Source organism: Neophocaena asiaeorientalis, unplaced genomic scaffold, assembly GCF_003031525.2.
Source record: "Neophocaena asiaeorientalis asiaeorientalis breed wild unplaced genomic scaffold, Neophocaena_asiaeorientalis_V1.1 scaffold258, whole genome shotgun sequence".
Lineage (NCBI taxonomy): Eukaryota > Metazoa > Chordata > Mammalia > Artiodactyla > Phocoenidae > Neophocaena > Neophocaena asiaeorientalis.
The window spans coordinates 3,847,147-3,861,647 of NW_020172591.1; the positions used below are offsets into that span (position 1 = coordinate 3,847,147).

The following is a 14,501-nucleotide window of genomic DNA, read 5'->3' on the forward strand; positions in this document are numbered from 1 at the left end:
ACCAAGGGGGGACAGTGGGGGTGGTGGTGGTGGTATGAATTGGGAGACTGGGATTGACATATATACACTAATATGTATAAAATGGATAACTAGTAACCTGCTGTATAAAAAAAATAAAATAACATTTTAAAAAAGCAGAAAAAGATATGAACCAATGTGACCCTCACAAAGAAGTTAACAACTAAGCATACATCTCTTTTTTTAACCTAGCATTCAGCAGAGGAAATTAAGGACAGAGACAGACTTTTTTGCATTATTAATGTGAAGCAATGATGGTTTTAGTTCATGATGTACAGCTGGAAGGTAAGCCACTGTGCTTTAACCCAGGAATACACTGGGATATGGTTTAGGAACTCAGGGTGGCCTGTTGGGACAGCTGGATTTCTTTTAGTGACTCTATGCTTTGTGATCTCCAGTCTGACAGGATGCTTATTGGGCCTTGGTCTTCTCAACTATAAATAAGGAAGTGAAATTAGATCAATGATTTATATCAGCTGTTGGCAAATTTTTTCTCTAAAGGGCTAGATCATAAATATTTAGGACTTGAGGGCTATGCAGTCTCTGTCACAACTGTTCAGCTCTGCCACTGTAGCTCAAAAGCAGCCACAGACAATACATAAATGAGTGGGTGTGGCTGTGTCCCAATAAAACTTTATTTACAAACACTGAAATTTGAATTTTCTATAATTTTCATATGTCATGACATTTTAGACTTCTTATGATTTTTTCAACCATTAAAAAAATATGAAACCCATTCTTAGTTTGCAGGTCTTAAAAAAACTAGACAGTGGGTTGAATTTTGGCCCATGGGCCATTGTTAGCCAACTCCTCTTTCTATATGCCTTATTTACTTATAGGAAAAATGTAATACTTTTTAAAGTTCAACAATACTATATGTGCCAATTTTTTCTATATTTAGTAACTTATTTTAAAATATAGCCAATCTGTATTAACAAAACTTAAGCTGGTTATAAGGGTGTTTGCTTTACAATGAAAAAGATTTACTGAAGAACACTCTATAGGACCAAAATAAAATAACTTTCTTGATATTCCCACCATGATCACAGAATAGTTTAAAGAGAAACTAACTTATCTATCAATATATTGTCAGTCTGAGGGATAAGAAGATGTTTTAAAAATACAGCATAATATTTTTAAGACACTGTTTTTAAAAATGAAAAAGGGTTGAACAGATATTTATACACTGATGTTCACAGCAGCATTATTCACAGTAGCCAAAAGGTGGAAATAACCCAAGTATCCATCAATGGATAAACAAAATGTGATAAACACATTCAATGGCATATTATTCAGTCTTTAAAAAGGATGGAAATTACGATACATGCTACAGCATGGATAAACCTTGAAGACATTATGCTAAGTGAAACATGCTAGGCACAAAATGACCAAAATTGTATATTTCTATTTGTATGTGATACCTAGAGCAGTCTCATTCATAGAGACATAAAGTAGAACAGTGGTCACTAGGGGTTGGAAGAAGAGGGGAATGGGAAGTTAATGTTTAATGGGTATGGAGTTTCAGTTTGGGAAGATGAAAAGTTTCTGGAGATGGATGGTGGTGATGGTTGCATTAAAAATGTGAATGTACTTAATGCCACTGAACTATGCACTTAAACATAGTAAAAATGGTAAACTTTATGTTAGGTGTATTTTACCACAACAACAGAAAAAAAGTGAGGAAAAGAACAATGAAATGGCTGAACAAGTATCACACATCACAAAAGGGAGAATCGAGGACAGGCTGCAGGACTAGAGCCTAGTATGGTAGTAGAGAATGCTGTGAACCCAAAATGACCTTGTCAACTTTAACGTCTGTCTTTTGAGCACTCTATTTGTTACCAATGTCTTTTCCTGTGTACTCTATTTCAGAGCACATTGTATGAGAGAATCTTCTCTACTGACATTTTAAAGAGGAGGAAACAGAGGTTTAGAGAGGTTCATTGTCAAGGAGCCAGCAGGCAGGGTTGAGAAGCAAATCCAGGACTGCACATCCAAAGCCTCTGTGCTAAACCACCTTGGGACACTGCCTCCCTGAAATTCTGAATCTGCCCATTTTAGGGTTTTGAAATCCTCTGCCATTGAATGCAGGCTTTTCAGTGTAATTTATGCAGCCGTTGCTCCCTTTGAAGGAGAGAGGACTTGAGTAACTGCATTTCCCGAGAGTCTGGGTCTGCAGCACAGGACTGTGTGCTATTGGTTTATGGAAAGGCTAGAAGGCTGATGCCATGTGCTGTGGGCCAGGTTGATTTGTGTCTTCACTCTCTGTAGAATGACTAATATAACCTTTTAGCCCACAGATTTCCACCTCAGACGTCTACATGACACCACTAAATAATAAATATGTGCATGTCTTATCTCCCCCACTTGACTGTAAGATAAGGGCAGGAGTTGAGCCTGTTTAATATTTATATCCTCCATAGGATTGCCCCGTGCAGGGCTTTGCACCAAATAGCCACTCAGCAAATATTTGTTGAATGAATGCATAAATGAATGTTAAATAATCTGCCTCCAGATTTTCCTTTTGTTTCAAATTGTCTTCTCCATCTGACACATGTGAGTGCCATCCGTGTCCCTTTCATGGGTATTTCAGATGCCCTCAACCATTTCTTGTGTTCTGGACAGCCTTTTCTAATCACTGTGGAAACAAGCTGGGGGCCAAAAATAGAACCTCCTTGACAACTTCCCAGAGGACTTCCATCTCCGATTCCTGAGGTGGCAATACCAACTCTGTTAGAGTAGAATGGGAGTTTCATGACTGCCACAGTCTTGGTTGTTTTGCCACTGTCTGATGTTTAAAAGCGATAGAAGTTATCCCTACATGGTGCTTAATACAAACTGCAATCACCCTTGGAAGGTGGGGTTTGGCACAGGTAGAGGAAATGTCATCAAGTACATGAATATCCCAGTTTCTCTTAAGGATGTTTAAAGGTGCTCCAAAAAGAGACAGATTTTCTTTGTCTTTACCTCCCTCTCTTCCTCCCTCCTCCACTCCTGCCTCCTTTCTTGTTCTCTGTCTTTCTCTTTTTCCTTCTTTCCCTGTCTGGTTTATGGCAGGGTCAGTGACTCATCCATGTTTTCAAGCCAGCACATATTATGACAAGACAAGAATGTATATAAGCACATGCTCCACCACGCTGCTGAGCCCTTTGGATTAAACTGGGGAAAATCCACAGCCACTGCCACTGCTTCAATCTAGAATTATCACTAGTCCATGTACACTGGCACATAGGTTCCCAGCATTGTGCTATGAGGAATTAGATAAGAGACTGGCTCCTTCTCCAGGGACACTATAAGACAGTAGGAAGATGGGACAGATACAGAGCTAAGGGAACATCTAAGTGTTAAGTGGTTGATAATAAAATCTACATAGACACTTAGTAGTTATAATTTCCATTTACAAAGTGTTTCCTCTGTGCCAGGCACCATGCTAAGGATGTCATCAATCCTAACTACAACCCACAAGTACACAGGTGTGGGGAGACGGTATGTCCAGCCTCTGCTACCAGCCGTAGGACTTTTGAGCATTGATGATCCTCTTTGTTTCCATTTCCTCATCTATGAAATAAGAATCATCAGGGAGTGCTTGCTTCGGCAGCACATATACTAAAATTGGAACGATACGGAAGAGATTAGCATGGCCCCTGCACAAGGATGACACGCAAATTTGTGAAGTGTCCCATGTTTTTTCCTTGTATGTACCAGTGAATTTTTACATTTTTAACAAATTAAAAAGTCAAGTAATCTCTGAGATGCTGGCTTATTTTCACTCCAGTATATTAGCCTTTTTCCATATGTCTATAAATTCAAAGATTCAGTATTAAATTAAAAATCTTTTTTTATTCAGAAAAAAAAAGAATCATCATGGAGAAACTTACCTTATAGAGTTGATATTACATGAAAAAATGTAAGTATCGTGCTTGAAACAGTGCCTGATGTGGAGTCAATGGCCTATGAATATTAGGTTTTATGACCCTGAGGTTCTGAGAGGTTAAATAACTTGCCAACATTCACTCAATAAATTTATATCAGGATGAGAATTCAAACTCAAACCTGACTGATCCCAAGACCGGCAGATCTTAACCACTCCAGCATAATGGTAGTTCAGAGAGCAGTAAATCATTATGGATTGGTGTGAAAAGGGGGAAGATTTACAGAGAATGTGAGAGCATCTGAAGGATGGAGAAGAAATTATTGTAAAAACAAATAGAGACTCTTGGCTTTGATGGAGGAAGATCTCTTAAGTTAACAAAATGTCCCTCTTTACCAAATCCCACCTCTGGGTTTTCTTTCTTGCCAGCCAGACTCACCCTCCTTCCACTGAAGAAGACATAGCAGCTGAAATACCCACCACTAAAGATGTTCTGAAGGTCAAAAACGTTCCCTGCCCTGCCATGAATCTCTATAGTACCCTGGGTCTTGGTTTCTTTGACTCTATTTTACTTAAAAAATTTTTTTCTGATTATATGCATATATATTTATTGAAGTATAATTGATTTACAATATTGTGTTAGTTTCAGGTGTATATCATAGCGATTCTTTTTTCAGATTCCTTTTGCTCTATTTTAGATTTTACTTGTTAATGTGCATGTGACTTTAAGAAAGAAAATTTGACATGCTAGCACTTAATTATGTAAATACTTTATTTACGTTAGAACAGTATTTATCAGTGTGGAAGGGAGGGTGTACTACCTCTATTCTTCTTGGGATAACTGGGATCCTTTCAAAGTTAAGGGAATAGAGTGACTGTATGTACATGTATATGTGTATCAATGTCTATATCTATATATCTGAATCTATATGGTAGTTTGGGAAGCACTCTTTAGCGTCATGAGTTACAGGAGACTAGTTAGCAGGAGTTTAATCTTTGTAGTTCATCGAGTGTCTAATTATAGTTCACATTTCTAATCTTAGGCTCACCTACAATGATGGGCTCCCTCTCCTTTTCCTTCTCTATCCTCAAGTTCTGGAGTCTTTAACAGACTGTGTGGGAGAGGTTGACTGGTAATACACAGAGGACTAGGGACATGGTGAAGGGGAGGCGAGGGAAGCAGGCATGAGCAAGGTCAAGGGACCATGGGAGAGAGTGCAGGCATGGGGCAGGCTATGGGTAGGCACTTGGTGCACCTGGGGCAGGGCGGAGGACAGCCACTCCTGTGAGCTCAGGGGCACCTAAATAGACTTGGGAAGCCACTCCACAAAGCACGTTGTTCCCTGGTTCTGCATGGAGAGTGTTATTTGCATCTGAGGCAGAGAAGCAACTAAACCTGTTTGGGATTCCCAGTCCGTGTTGGATACTTTTTGGTTGTTCCCTCCCCAATTACCACCCGTCAGCTGGATTCCACCAATAATGAAGCCTGGGTCATCAAGACCGACCTAAATGGACCCCTCTAACCCATTGACCATAAGGCCATGTGGCCCCTCCTGCTACGGTAAGGGGCGTAGGTCTAAGTGAAATGTGCACTATGCATTTCTCCCTCCTCACCCAGCACAATCTTAGACCTCTAGAACATTTTCCTACCTTGCAAAATGGCCCTGAAGTGCATTTGACAATCTTGTAGTGATTACATTTTATTTCTGATCTCTGTTATGCCTTTGTTCAAGGTTTCATCATCTCTCACCTGCACCACTGCAATAAACACCTTATTAATCTTTATGTCTTCCCCTCTACTTTGTAACTGATGCGAGAACTGTCTTTCTCAATCACACATCTACAATCATCATTGTCACCAGCTTTTTTGGGTATGCTTTGACTTCTTTTTTCCCCCCAATGAAATGTAATATGGAATGTTACATAAAACATTGAAACAGACCTGCCCTGTGGAAGTGGGTTTGGGTGCAGGCAGAGTCCTTGCACGCTCAGCCTGTCTCATCCCGTCTTTTGCCCCCTTAACCTTGACCAGTCCCGGTCCTCTCAGTGGCATCCACAGGATCCTTTAGAACCCATTTGGAGCACGAGCGTCCTAAAGCATATGGCCCAGCTTCTCCAGCCTCCTCCTGAGTTCTCCTTCTGTGTAGCTTCAACTCCAGAGCACTTACCGTGCTCGCCACCTTTGCACGGGCTGCCTCTTCTGTCTGGAATGCTCTCCTCCTCTTCTCTATCCAGTGATCTCCTCTGATGCTTTGAGAAGGAGCACAGATGTCACCTCCTCTTAGAACCATCCGCAACATCCCCGGGGAGAGTTGGTTACCCTCGGTGTCCGTTGCTCTCCCTGCCCATCTCTAATTTACCATTTGCTACATTGTTTTACAATGTTTTTTATTTTTATTTAAAATTTTTTTTGGCTGCATTGGGTCTTCGTTGCTGCGCATGGGCTTTCTCTAGTTGCGGCTAGCAGGGCTACTCTCTTTGTTGCGGTGCATGGGCTTCTCATCGCGGTGGCTTCTCTTGCTGCGGAGCACAGGCTCTAGGCATGTGGGCTTCAGTAGTTGTGGCGCTCGGGTTCGTGTGGCTCCGCAGCATGTGGGATCTTCCCGACCAGGGATCAAACCTGTGTCCCCTGCACTGGCAGGCGGATCCTTAACCACTGCGCCACCAGGGAAGCCCTTACAATGTTTAATTTGCATCTGTATCATCCCTCACTCAGCTATCGGAAAGGCCGTGTCTTATAGTGTATGTTCCCTCATGTCTGTTCCTGTCTCCTAGGCCAGTGCTTGTCCTTGGCAGGTTGTAAATGATCATCATTGATTAACTGGGAAAAATTAGTGCACTGAGCCCAAGTCAGAATCAAAGAGTATCTTGAGTCACTGATAATTTAGCAAATTTGGTGAAAATCAGTGAACGTTTTCTTCATTCTTTGTGGAGTAAACTAACATTGTGGTTTTGTCCTTTAAACTACATTGAGACAAAATGGACTTTTTTAGGGTATATTTTCAGTCAAGATGTCCTGAGTCAAATGAAACGGAAGAAAATGGTTCCCTAGCCTTTCTGGGAAATGATCCTACTTCTCCTTCAAGGTTCAACTCATACATTATCTTCTCCCTGGGGCTTTTGTTGGCTTCTCATTCCCATGTTTGTCTCTTTTATTTAACTCTTCTAATGACGATTGGCTCTACTGTAGAATCCATTCTTTAATTCCTTACCCTGGACTCAATCAGTATTTTGAGTTGAAATATGTTGATCCAGGGTAGCAAAAGCTGGGTCTTGTGGTTTTTTCACTCTGTCTTCTCTGTTAAGCAACAAAGGACTTGAATCTCCAAGGACTTTTTTTTCAGCCTCAGCCAAAAAAAAAAAAAAAAAAATCAGAGGAAGAAGGCTTGCTGGAACATGTGCCATTTGTTAATTTGAGCACGTGGGTCTTCTTTAGAAGGCTTACAGGAAGGTAAAGATTACTATCCAAAAAAGGGAAGATTACTTAGCATTTTCCACATTTCAAGGATGTAGCAGAATTTAATGAAGGGCAAAAGACGTCTCTGTTGGGAGAGTCCAATAATGGACATCATTAGGTGTGCAAAAGAAAGCACCAGGTGAGATGAGCCAGGTGGTCTGTAACAAGAATGCTCAGTTTTCTCTGCAGAGTACTGGGAGCTGGAAGAGAAGGAGAGTTGGATAATGGGAATCTTGATAGGGATGGTGTGCCCCAGCGATTTGGGGGCAGGCCGAGCCCCAAGACAAGAAAGTGCTGGTAAAAAGTTTCCCCTGGGGGGATGGCTGAGGCACTGCAAGTACACTATCCTCTTGCATTCAATATTCAGTTATTATCCCACGAGATGCTAGTCCCTCTTCATTCTTTCCAAACAATCAGATAAGTCTGTAGAGCACAATGGCTTTTATGTTGGTGGTGTATTTTGGAAGAAATGAAGACAAAGGTGGTTGCACATAGCATGGGAAGAGAAGAGTAGTCACAGGAGAAGGACAAGTGAGCAGGGATCAAGAATTCAGAAGGGGCTTCCCTGGTGGTGCAGTGGTTAAGAATCTGCCTGCCCTATCAGGGGACATGGGTCCGATCCCTGGTCCGGGAAGATCCCACATGTCGCAAGGTAACTAGGATGTCAACAGACCTCTGGGGGATAACATGGAATCTTGAGGAGTGTGCTGTACATCTCCCAGTTCATGGATTGGAGACTCCAACCTTTTAATTTGGTTATTAAAGGAAAGGGCTCCTCTTTCCTTTTGGGCTACAAAAGGAATGTATAGCAGAAGAGTGTGGGTGATTTCTTACTAGCAGGAGATGCTTCTCCCCACTAGTAGGGCTATTTTAGGACCTCTCTAAGACCCGGGCATCTTGATTTTAGAGGGCTTCTGTCACATTTGTCACATTAAATACAACACAGTATTTTGTTGTATAAATGTGAAACCATCTTTGTAACCTTGCTTTTGATATTATTATATATTCTTGATATAATTATTAATTTGCATTTTAGAGTGTTTTATTTTGGACCCAACACATTTTTTTAAGAGCAGATTTTAAACATTTTCCTGTACCTCTGCAAGGCTTGTGAGCCTTTAGCCCTGTGCTTAATATAGCTAATAGATAAAATGTTCATACATGAAAGTAAGCTCTTTCTTGAAGACGTAAAGCCAATTCCCAAAGAAGCATTATCAGCTTCCCCTGACAAACACAGATATTTAACTCACATGCACAAATGACTTAGACCCTGATTTTCCAAATTGGATTTCAGTAGGTTAATTAAAATAGCATAGAAATAATTTTTAGTGTAGGTCTTTATCTATAAGCCTTTTGGTTATCAATTAGGGTCTTGTTTCTAATTAAAAAATAAAACAAAACAATGCACACAGTAATTAATAAATGAAAACCTTCAAAGTATACCTCAAGGCCCGATAAGAACTCTAATTTTTTTTAAAGCATTTTCGTGTCAAGAGACTATTCAAAGTACAGGTTTTATAGATATTTTCCTTTTAAAGAGAGTTCTCTTAGCTAATCAGATGCCGAGTGGTGTTGCCTTTAATTTTATCTGGCCAAGCTTCCCTCCATCTGTTTTCCCATAATGCTCTCATTCTCTCCTCCAGATGTTTGGCACAGCATCTCAACTTGATGTCTATTTCTTTTCGTTCTCCTTCACCTCACATGAACCTTCCAAATCATAATTCTTTAGAAATAGACACAAGGAGTTTTATTTCAAATCACCATTTTTACTTAAGGAGTTCCATCTCCAAGGTCAGTGGAAGTCAAAACAATTTCTCATTGTAGAATTTCTTGGCTGTGTATATTTTTTAAAAAGGAAAAAAAAAAGAGAAAGAAAGGGAAGGAAACAGAAACACAAGATTATTAAGCAATATCCTCATGTTCACATAAGCCAGGGACTCAGGAAAAAGAATTAAACATCAAGAATTCTGCTTTTGATTCTTTTTTAACATTTGATTTACTGAAAACTGAAGCTATTCTATCAGTCACTCTGCAGCTTCAACTCTGATCAATGCCTCTATTCAATAGGGGGTCAAATACCTGAAGGGAAATAAAAGAATTCTCTGGGAACATATGGCAGGGAAAGGATCATTTGTGTGTGCTTGCTGAAAAGACAAATGATTCTCGTTCCCTGCTCTCTCACTGTGGCCGTGTTCTCTGCCGTTCAGCTGATCATAGACAATCTTGGGCTCCAGCTAATCTGCTGCTTTTCAAAGCAAACTAAATGGAAATAAAGGTTTAAATATCTGGAAACGAAATCATGATTTAAGAAAGAAAATGTCTAGCAGTATGAAAAAATTTTCCTGACAAAGTGTACAGCATGTTAGGAAAATTCTTTTCTGAGACCACCTGCTGATATTCTATTTTGTAACTGGAGAGAATACCGCCTTATGGCCAAAACTTAGATAGAACTATAGCTTTTTGAAGAGAAAGAAAAAAAATACCCTAACCCTCATTAAGAAAGTAAGTGGTTTTCGTGGAGCAAACATATCTACAAAATAGAAAAGCTCTCCTTCCTGCCATTTGAAAAACAGTTTCCCCTTAATGTCTCACATTTACCCTTTGTTCTCCCACCTTTACTGCCAAGATCTGGGTTGGCATTATCAGCTTATGCTTCACCTGGGCCATGGCCTCAACTCATAACTCCCTGCTTCTAGGCTCACCCCAATCCCATCCATCCATCCTACTAGAACTCCTTCCAAGGAGAACCCTGCATTAGTTTAGGAGAGATATCTCACAAGGTATTGGGGAAGGAGACAAACACCAGGGACCCGCCCAAGGGCATGGGTGGAACTTCCATGAGAAAGACAAATAAGAGCAGCTTCTTGCCTGTGTCAGAAAGAAAGGGACTAGAAAACAAAAACCTGGGAATGGGAAACAGAAGGAACGGGCCCAGGTGACGGCAGAAGGAAGAAATCTCTCTCCTTGACATAGTCTTTCCCCTTGACCCCCCATTCATTTTTAGAAAGAAGTTACCAAGCTCATACAATACTTGAAGGTGGTGGATTTTTGTGGAAACCTAGGATGGAGCTGTGTATCCCATCTACATGGATATGTATGGCACAGGGGCATGGAGGTGTTAGGAAGTAAACATAAGAAAGCCTGGACAACGTGGGGAGGGCTTTTTAACAGTCTCAGGTTGTGGCACTGGGCTTCTCAAAGCTCTCAGGCCGTGGGTAAGCTGGCTGAGTTTTAGGTTAGACCGTGAATGGTTCACATGACCTGCAGAGTTGACTTTGCACTTGGCAGCCTGACATTCCAGTCCTGGGTGATCTTACCTCGACTGACTGCATTCCAGCCTCCTTTTCCCAGATCTACTTTCAATTTAGCCCAACTGTGCTGGTCATCTTTCCATGAACGTGAATATTAAATTCCAGTAGTACCATCAGTTACTGCCTGAGTGATGGCGGGGATATTATTTAGCATTTCAGAATTTCACTCTATTTATCTGGAAGTTATCTGGGAATAATCTCATAAGGTTTTCCAGGAATTAAATGGGATAATGCGTTAAAAAAAAATCTGTAACCTGCTTCTCACACTGTAGACACTCAATGAGTTTCATCTCCAACCCCTTTTATCTCTTGTGAATTTTTGCTTCTACTGGTCCTTTCACCTGATTTGCTCTCCCCTGCCAAGTTCGAAGTCTACCTACTTTGAAATACTACCATACTTTATCACATCTGGCCTAACATTCTAGTTATTAATGACTCTCTCATCTCCTCTTGTAGATTGTAAACATCCCAAGAACATGTATCTTTATATCCCTTGTAGCATCTAAAGAGTTTGCAAATAGTGTATGCTCCGTATTTATTGAATAAATTCTCTATTATTTTTTACCAAAACGCTCTACGTGCTTTTCAATCATAAACATTTACATTTAAATTTATTCCATTAAAGTCTCAAAAATCAGGTGGAATTTCTCTACTAAGTATTTCTCAGTTTCCAAGGATCACATCTTAAATAGCAAGACATATTCCCTTGAAGATGTCTATCACTGCCTAGGTCATCACCAGTACAATGTTTGGACACAAATCAAGTCAATAACATGAGATTGAATAGAACTTATTTCAAGCTTCACACTAATGAAGGAAGGAAGGAAAATAAAAATCATTTGGAAAAGAGCTGCCAAACACTGGACAGTCTGCTAATGTAAAAAAATGAGATGTTTCTTTTCACCATCCCTAAATTATTGAGATGGCAGGTGTGCCTGTTTGATGTCGTTGCTTATGTTTTCAGTGGAGGAGTAAACTTTGCCTGTAGCCAGTTAATCATCTGAGCCTTTTGGAAAACTTAATTGAGAGGCCATTACTTGCTTTGCTTCCTTCTTCCTCTGCATCTCCACAGCATATCAGCAATCACAGTGACGCATCACTCTGCTGGTAATTCATATGGTATATTCTGAACCACAGATCATGGCTGTTTTAGACCTGCCAGATGTTCCTGGTCTCTTGCTGCAATTAAGTTCCAACATAGCCCAATTTGAAAGAGATGGAGAAACCACAGTTCTAATTAAGAATATTCATGAGTTTGTATCTTGGAAAACCAGAAATCACATAATGTCCCAGAGTGGACAGGATCCTTTCCTTTGAGAAGAGAGGAAAAAAATGCAATTTAAAATAAGTCACCAGATATGCACTATGGGAAGCTCTGAAGTGAAACATGAGGTGTGGGATTGAATGAACCGTTAGAACCCTCAGCCAAACCTGCTTTAATAAGAATTTAAACGGCTAGGTCAGGGCTCGAAATGCCGGCCATACATTATCATCTAAAAGGCTTAAAAAAGAAATTCACCCTTGCCTGGGTCCATCACAGCACTAGTCTAGATCAAGAAAAAGAAACAGTGTTGTGGTTGGCATCCTCACGTCCACACAGGAGTCACCTCTAGACGGTTGCTATGGTAACCGCAAACGTGTTCTTCTTAGACATTTAAAATGAGAACTCAAAGCGTCCTCAGCTGGATTTGGAACAGGGGTCACGTGTAGCATGTTCAAAGTAGGCTCAGCCAACCAAATTGGGCGATGCTGAGGCTTTCCACTGTACCTACGATAAGTTATCAGATGTTCCTGATAGCATCTTCAGAAGAAATATAGAAAATGTTCTTCATTATAATACTCACCTGAAGTGGTAGGGTTCACACTTTGTGAGCCATTTACTGTTGAGCCCATTGTGATCCCTGGAGCTAGAACCCTTGAAAAGCTGTGGAACACAGTATAGCGTGTTAAAGGATCAGGATTCAGTTTCTCTCATTAACTAGCTGTGAGACTTGGGCAAATCACTGAAACTTTCTGGGTAACAATTTCCTTATCTAATGAAGAAAAAGTTTCAAGAGGCCATTTTAGGGGTTAAAAGGGGACTTAGAGGCAATGTGTTCCCTCCTACCGTGGACATCTGTTGTTTTGGGCTTCTAAACTCCATTTCCCCTTTATTGTGTAGCTGACTCTTGGCTTTCCTTTGGAAATCAATCTTCCTTCACTCTTGGGCTATATATGTACTGACTCCACCTCTGGCTCCAGGGCAGGGCATTTTAACTAGGTCTGGCCAATTGGAACACTGCATTCCCTATTCATACAGTGAGTGGTTTAGGGATGCAACTCAAGTCAATCAAATTCAATGAAATTCAATTCTGGGAATTTTTCTGGAACTGCAGTGAAGGAAAAACTTTTCTCTTGGGCTTTAAGTTTTAGGAAGTAAACCTGGAGCTGCGAGGAGAAATCTTGTCATCACAGAGGGAGAACATGCCTGAAGTTGAAGCGAACACAATACAAATCAGAGCTAATAGATGGAGAGCTATAGTGCCCTGGTGACATAATTTAAAGCTCCCAGATCCAGCTATGCCTGAAGCTGGTATACCCTTTTCAATTATCTAAATCATAAAGCCTCCCCTCTTGCAAATTAAGCCAGTTTGAATTAGATTTCTTTTACTGGCATCCAAGAGTTCTGATTAATACCAACCGCTCATTTTATAGGCTTTGGAAACTGATACCAAGGGTGGTGACTTGTCCAAACCTAGATAAAGTCAGAGGCAGAACTAGAACCAGCTTCTGAGCTTACCAGTTCAAAGACTTTCAAAATACATCTAAACCTTGAATTAAAATAAAAATAAGTTACTGACTTCTTTGAAATTTCCATTTAACTATTTCCTCTGTACCAATAACATCACTTTTCTTGTAATTCTTGAGAGATTTATTTTCTTACAGCCTTTTGCTTTTGCTCTAAATTCACTTATTTTGTAACTAATGTGACCTACTTGCCAAGTTAATGAGAAACAAACATAGCAACATTATATCACTTAAATTAATATTTTGGTGCAGTGTAGAAAAAAAACAATAAGTTGTCTGAGTTTCTTATTTTTCGACAGATTTATTTTTCAAATCTATTTTTCAATTGATTTTTCAATACACTGTAGCATCAAGACCTCAACTTCCAAGAGTTTCTTGGCAGTCCTGTGGTTAGGACTCAGCACTTTCACTGCCATGGGCCCAAATTCAATCTCTGGTCAGAGAACTAAGATCCCATAAGCTAGAAAAAAAAAAAAAAGAACTCAATTTCTGATCAGAGGCAGAAGAGATGGATATCTTAAAAAGGAAGAGTGGGGAATTAGAGCTTAATATCTAGCTAAAACTCGAGCTCCATCGACTGTCTTTTTTCAGCCTGTAGCTAGTGAATTAAAGGCCAAATAATTAAATGTTTTGCTAAATCTGTCAATCCAGTTTAAGATCGCCATTCTCCATAAACTATGTATTCCCATTACCCACTATCCATCTCTCTGTTGTAGCACTAGAATGCCTACGTATTTGTCTCCACCATTGCACCTTGAGCCTCTGTATGTCAGGGATCTTGTTTTAAACATTTCCAAGTCTCATGAACACTCAATCACTATGTACTCTCTATGTTCATGGAGTGGAAGTTAGGACACATGGCTGTTTCCAATTTATTACTTAGAGCATTGAATCAACACATTACCTGTGACTATCTTCATGGTCTGGTATCAAGTTCATTTGTCTGTTATTAGTATGTGTGAGAAGAGTTTTTAATGCATTCAAACTAATTTCAGGTTTTGAAAGTTTCTGCCTGGACCATTTTTTTTTTTTTTTTTTTTTTTTTTGGGTAAGGGGG

The 14,501-nt window shown here is 40.1% G+C and overlaps 1 non-coding gene across 1 annotated transcript; it reads left to right on the forward strand.

The window, feature by feature from the left end:
• The first annotated feature begins 3,600 nt into the window (after positions 1-3,600).
• On the forward strand, positions 3,601-3,707 carry LOC112395292 (U6 spliceosomal RNA). The gene has a single exon (XR_003002342.1). It is a non-coding gene; the product is annotated as a U6 spliceosomal RNA (small nuclear RNA).
• Positions 3,708-14,501: the final 10,794 nt, after the last annotated feature.